Consider the following 6,219-nt stretch of genomic DNA (forward strand, 5'->3'; position numbering starts at 1 on the left):
AGTAAAGACTGAAGTGACAAATGGAAACATGTTTACAGTCACAGTCAGATGAACTGTTTTCAGTGGCACAGATGGAGGTTTATCAGAGGAGGAGACTTGGCTGTTCTCCACTCACACTGAACAGGGTTCCTGCAACTTATTAAAAATCTGACCTGAAAGTTATGAAAAATTTCCTTGTAACACTGAGTTACAGTAGGGGGGCTGCTCCGTAATCCAGTTCAATAACACATCTCCTGACATTAAACATAAGCTTATTTAATAACGTGGATCTCTTTTTGTCCAGATTTTTATTCAGAGGCAGCAACTGTGGTAAGAATTGGCCCGGATCTTTACAGATCTTATAATTTTGTGTCAAGTTCATTTTCTTGTTGATGCAGAGCCAGAATTTTGATATTTTTAGACAATCCCATAAAAGATGCATGTAAGTGTCATCTGCTGTTTTATATTTGAGAAAAAATGTTTGAAAGATCTTTAAAATCTTTTATTTTTTCTTAAACTTGCTGTAGGTATTAAAACTTATGATTTTGTGTTTAAGATGTCGAAACAATTAATTTTGGGAGCTCATTTTTTTAAAGTTGTGGTTTCATTTGCTCAGAGTTCATCAACGTTTTCCTCATACAAGGTGGGATGGATCCATGCTTTTATGCTGTTTAAGACAAATTCTGAAAGCTGAACGTTGCAGAGATTATAGCAATTATTGAGCTTAAAGGTGCCATGATGAATTCAGCTGTATTATGTGATAAGAACAAGTAGTCTGATGTCCTGTTATCATGATGACACTAAAATTTGAGATACAATAAATAAAATAAGTTTTTGTACTAGGTATCGGTTCAGTATCGTCGATACCACCCTGAATTTTACTTGGTATCGGATCAGAAAGGAAATCAGTGGTATTGCACATCACTAGTCATGATACATCAATACAATTTGCATAAGAGGGCAAATCATGTTTAATTTATACATCATTCTACCAGTAATCTAGTTCATCAGTTTGTAGCTTCACAAAACTAAACAAAAAGGAATTTTTGCCACAGGTTTTTCAATCAATTTTGTTAATTTTGTTTCCAGATAAGAGAGGCCAGACCTTTCTTATCCTCTGTGTTTAATCTGGACCTTGGGACAGCTAAGAGCTTTTAAACCACAGACTTCAGTGATCTTCAGTGTTGGGACTAACGCGTTATTAAGTAACGCGTTACAGTAACTACGTTATTATTGTGGTAACGAGCACGGTAACTAGTTATTATGCCAAAACCGGGAACGCGTTACTCCTTACTGGGCTTTAAATAGGCTCGTTATTCGTTACTTCGTGTGGTGGCTATCGCGGAGCTTCCACAGATTCAATAACATTAGCGAGTGGTGAAAGCCAGCAGGTGGATTAAGGAAAAGGGGAGGCAGGAGGAGAGACCCGAAGCGGCCACTGGTCCGAGAGTGTCAGGTGAACTGAACTTCAGGTAAGAAGTTATAACCTGCAGTCCATCTGGGTCAGATATGAACCAAGTTTAGGTGGAGTTTATTTTCGTTATGCTGACTTTTTCGTACTGCGTGCTAGCTAGCATGACGGAGTTTCTATACAGCTGGTTGCTATGTTACTGATGTTGAACTTTATTTTGTTCATAAGGTTAATTATTAGAGTTGCCAACCGTCCCGTAAAAAACGGAATCGTCTCGTATTCAGAGAAAATATTACGGGTTTCGTATTGAGGTGAAAAGGAACATTTTGTCCCGGACTTCAGCTACAATGAAAAAGACACAAAGCTGGAGTTATTCTGTGTTTACGCTGCACAGCTGCCTCTTCTTCTCTCATTCTCTCCTCTCCTGTTTCTACTTCAATCATGAAACTGATCAGTGATCAGCTGATCGGCTTTTCTCTCTTGTTTATTTATCGCCCACTTTGCGCCAGAAAGAGGAAACCAGCGGATGTCGCGCTAAACAACAGCAACACGTTTAAGCTTGATCAGCTGTTGTTAGAATTTATTTAATATTAATTTCTAGTATCAGCTGATGTTGGCTGGAGCCACAGCTGTAAACCTGCTGGTCATGATATCGGTTTGGTTATCTGGTGAGAGGGAAACATGAAGATGAAACCAGGAGATGTCCTTACTGAATCATCAGAGCTGTGATGGAGAAACAGGTTTACCTTTTAGTTAACATGAATGAGTTGAAGGGAAGTTATGAACTGTTTCTGAGAGACAAATAACACCAGGATCCTTTTCTATGTAGCTGACAGCTGGTAACTGTGCAGGGGCGGGTCTAGCAAAGTGTTGCCAGGGGTCCATGTAGGGCATTAAAAGGGAGAGGTGGGCACAAGGAAATACTTTCTTATTCTCATTTAAAATGTCTCACTTTTAAAAAAATAATTATCTGAGTCTTGCAACAAACAATTGATAGATTGATACATATATACCATCAGAACAGTGTACATCACTGTCACAAGAGTGTTTATTTTCATTCAAAGGCTTTATGATTTTTCCTATAATGGTGGGCCGGTCTCTAGTCAAAATGCCCGGGACGATTTTTTTGTCCCAGTCCAGCTCTGTATGCAGCTGATCTGCAGTCTGGTGTTACCTACATCTTCCTATTCAGAAGGCAGAATTTCCGAGTTCTGAGTACAATCGAAAGCACCACGACTGCAGTTTTTGTGTTGGATGTAAAAAGCAGGCTAGGATAGAATCAGGTGTGGGATTTCTCTCGTGGAAATGTGCACATTATTTTTTCCTTTCTATTGGTAGGTGGCACAGTGCACTTGTGGCAAGTAAGCAAGCAAGCTAGAAGACTGGCAATCTTGCTGGGTATCCAGTTACGGAAGCAACACATTAACAAGAGAATTCTGAGTAAAACCAAAGTTACTTTCCCTAGTAACTAGTTACTCTGAAAGTAATGAGTAACTTGAAGTAACTGAGTTACTTTTGATAGAAGTAACTAGTAATGTAACTAAGTTACTAATTTAAAGTAACTTACCCAACACTGGTGATCTTGCAGGAGCGAACCAATTTAAAAGATCAGAAAGGTATGAGGGTGCTAACACATGCAACGCCTTAAAAACACATAATAAAATCTTAAAATGAATTCAAAACCTAACTCGCAGCCAGTGTAAGGATGCCAGTATGGGAGACTCGGTTGCATAAGATAAGATAACCTTTAGTAGTCCCGAGCGTGGGAAATTTGTTTTGTTACAGCAGTAGACAGTGCAAATGTATAAAAGGCTCTGGGATTTTATGTCTATGTTCTGCAATATTGTGTGGCAATAAAACAGCTGGCGGTGACAATCCAGCAAATTGGAAGCCTGTTGTCCTCCTGTATCCTGACCGATACACCATCTTGTTAGCTGCTGAACCTAAAAGAACTAGCCCTCACCAAGTACTCCTCAACAGCAAAGTTGCATAGAAAATTTTGAGAAAAAACACTGGAGTAATATATCCATAAGATACTGTACACCAGGGGTTGGCAACCCTAGGCACGCGTGCCACAGTTGGCACGCGAAGGGTTAACTGATGGCACGACCATAGCTGGACTGGCCATCGGGCATACCAGGCATTTGCTCGGTGGCCCGATTATTTGTTTTTGTTTTGTTTTTTTTGTAACGGTATAAACAATGAAAGGTGGTGGATTGGCCAGATGCTGGCCAGTGTGTAAAAATAACTCAGTTGTTTGGTAGTGGCATCGCGGAGCTTCCACTGATTCAATAAAATTAACAAGTGGTGGAGGCCAGCAGGTGGATGAGGGAGAGGGGAGGCAGGAGGAGAGACCCGAGGCGGCCACCAGTCCAAGTGTCAGGTGAACTGAACTTCAGGTAAGAAGTTATGACCTGCAGTCTATCTGGGTCAGATATAAACCAAGTTTAGGTGGAGTTTATTTTCGTTGTGCTGACTTTTTACAGTCAGTTACAATAGCTCGTACTGCGTACTAGCTAGCATGACGGAGTTTCTATACAGCTGGGTGGGTGCTTTGATGTTACTGATGTTGAACTTTTTTACTGAACATTTTATTCATAAGGTTAGTTAGTAGAGTTGCCAACCGTCCCGTAAAAAGATGGAATCGTCCCGCATTCAGAGAAATTATTACGTGTTTCGTGTTGAGGTGAAAAGGAACAGTTTGTCCCGGACTTCAGCTACAATGAAAAAGACACAAAGCTGGAGTTATTCTGTCTTTACGCTGCACAGCTGCCTCTTCTCTCATTCTCCTCCCTCCCTCTCCTGTTGCTACTTTAATCATGAAATTGATCAATGATCAGCTGATCGGCTATCCTCTCTTGTTTGTTTATCGCACACTTTGCGCCAGAAAGAGGAAACCAATCGCGCTAAACAACAGCAGCACCTTTAAGCTTGATCAGCTGTTGTTAGAATTTATTTAATATTAATTTCTAGTATCAGCTGATGTTTGCTGGAGCCACAGCTGTAAAAGCTGCTGGTCATGATATCGGTTTGGATATCTGGTGAGAGGGAAACATGAAGATGAAACCAGGAGATGTCCTTACTGAATCATCAGAGCTGAACAGGTGATGGAGAAACGGGTAGGGATGCACCGATACCACTTTTTTGGAAAACGAGTATGAGTACGAGTACTTGCATTTCAGTACTCGCTGAACTGGACATGATTTAAATTTACAGGTAACAGCGTTAGTCCTATAATTTAACAAAAAAACAAGGGACTGGTTTGGAATTAAGAATATTTATTTAAAATGAAAAGCATGTTGTATGCAACATATTACAGAATAAATAATTATGAAAAATTTAAACAGTGACAGTGCAACTCAAGTATTTTTTTCAGTTTGTTGTAAACTGCCGCTTTGAACAACAGAAGGGGCATTAATAAACACCTTTGCTATTTAGTGCACAATATTTGAATAAACTAACAACATCCACCAACATAAAACTGTGGCAGTCAGTGCAACTGAGGTAGGTATTAACATCGAGTCTAAGATGACTCACTTAATGAAGCCTATTTAGAAAAAGTGAGTGGCAGGTTTTTTTTTTAAAGAAAAGTAGCTTTTCTGCATTATCAGCAGTCAGCCTGTTTCTGTTTTCATCTATAATGTGTGACACTGAGCTAAAAAGCCTTTCACTTTCCACACTGCTACATGGGGCTGAGAGGTATTTACGGGCCATTTTAGCCAAAGTGGGGAACCTGATTTTGTTGACACCCCAGTACTTCAGAGGACTGTCTTCACAAGGGCTCGGGGCCTCTCCGAGGTATGTGTCGAGCTCAATGGCAGCACCTGCTGCCAGCGGCTGTGCTGCCTGGGGCTGCTCCTTAGCAATTTCGTCAAATACAGTGTCCAGACTGCTGCTAGTGCTGGCCTGGGCCTTGAGGAACAGTTTAGTAGGAGGTTCTGCAGCTTCTGCCCGACTCCCCTCTGCCTCAGCTCTGGACATCATCTGCAGCTCCTGCTTCAGGTGCAGCTTGGTCTCCGGAGCAGTGTTGTTGGAGAAGAAGCGATCTTTATACCTGCACAAAATTCATAAATGTATTAATATGTGGAGAAATAGGACTGATTTTAGTGTCCCCTAAACATTGTGACAAATGCCAGCCATTTGACTTTCTGGTAGTAATAAGGGAAATGTATTTCATATTATATATTGCATACATTTGTATTTGTGTATTTTAGTTACAAATATATAATATTTCAGATGGAAAATAATCTTACATTTAGTACTGTAGTTTATCATTGAATACCTATAGCACACAGACTTTACCTTGGGTCAAGTATGGTGGAGATGAAGTACAGTGGGTTGGTCTCGATGTCACTGAAGCGCTTCTTGACAGCTGCCAGTAAGGTTGCTTTCATTGTGTTGACGCCGTGGTCCTCGTCTGTTTCTCTGTTTAGAAGTCTCACTAGCACAGTCACAGCTGGGATGACATCAGAGGCTAGTGCGTCGTAGCTGCTCACCTATTTAGTTTTAGTTCCTCAAAGGGGGCAAGGATGGCAACAGTCGTCTCCATAAGAGCCCATTGGTGAGCGGTGAGATAGTCAGGGAGTTCGTGCTCGGACACATACACGCCCAGCACTTGCTTTTGCTCAATGAGGGACTGGAGCATGTAATACGTGCTGTTCCAGCACGTCTGTACGTCCTGCTGCAGTCTCTTTATTGGCTGGTTGAGCTGTCCCTGAATGTCCTCGAGGCGGGAGTAGGCTAAGGCGGAATGTTTAAAATGCCCAACTATTTTCCGTCCCACTGCTATAGCATCAGCTATGCTCCTCTGTGCTAATAAACATGGGTAA

At 41.1% G+C, this 6,219-nt stretch overlaps 1 pseudogene; it reads right to left on the minus strand.

Annotated features, from left to right (window-relative positions):
• Positions 1-4,941: 4,941 nt before the first annotated feature.
• LOC146380720 (zinc finger BED domain-containing protein 4-like) lies at positions 4,942-5,848 on the minus strand (annotated as a pseudogene).
• Between the last annotated feature and the right edge of the window lie 371 nt (positions 5,849-6,219).

This window comes from Perissodus microlepis, chromosome 9 (genome assembly GCF_051167445.1).
Source record: "Perissodus microlepis isolate ML-2025 ecotype Zambia chromosome 9, ASM5116744v1, whole genome shotgun sequence".
In the NCBI taxonomy this organism is placed as follows: Eukaryota; Metazoa; Chordata; class Actinopteri; order Cichliformes; family Cichlidae; genus Perissodus; species Perissodus microlepis.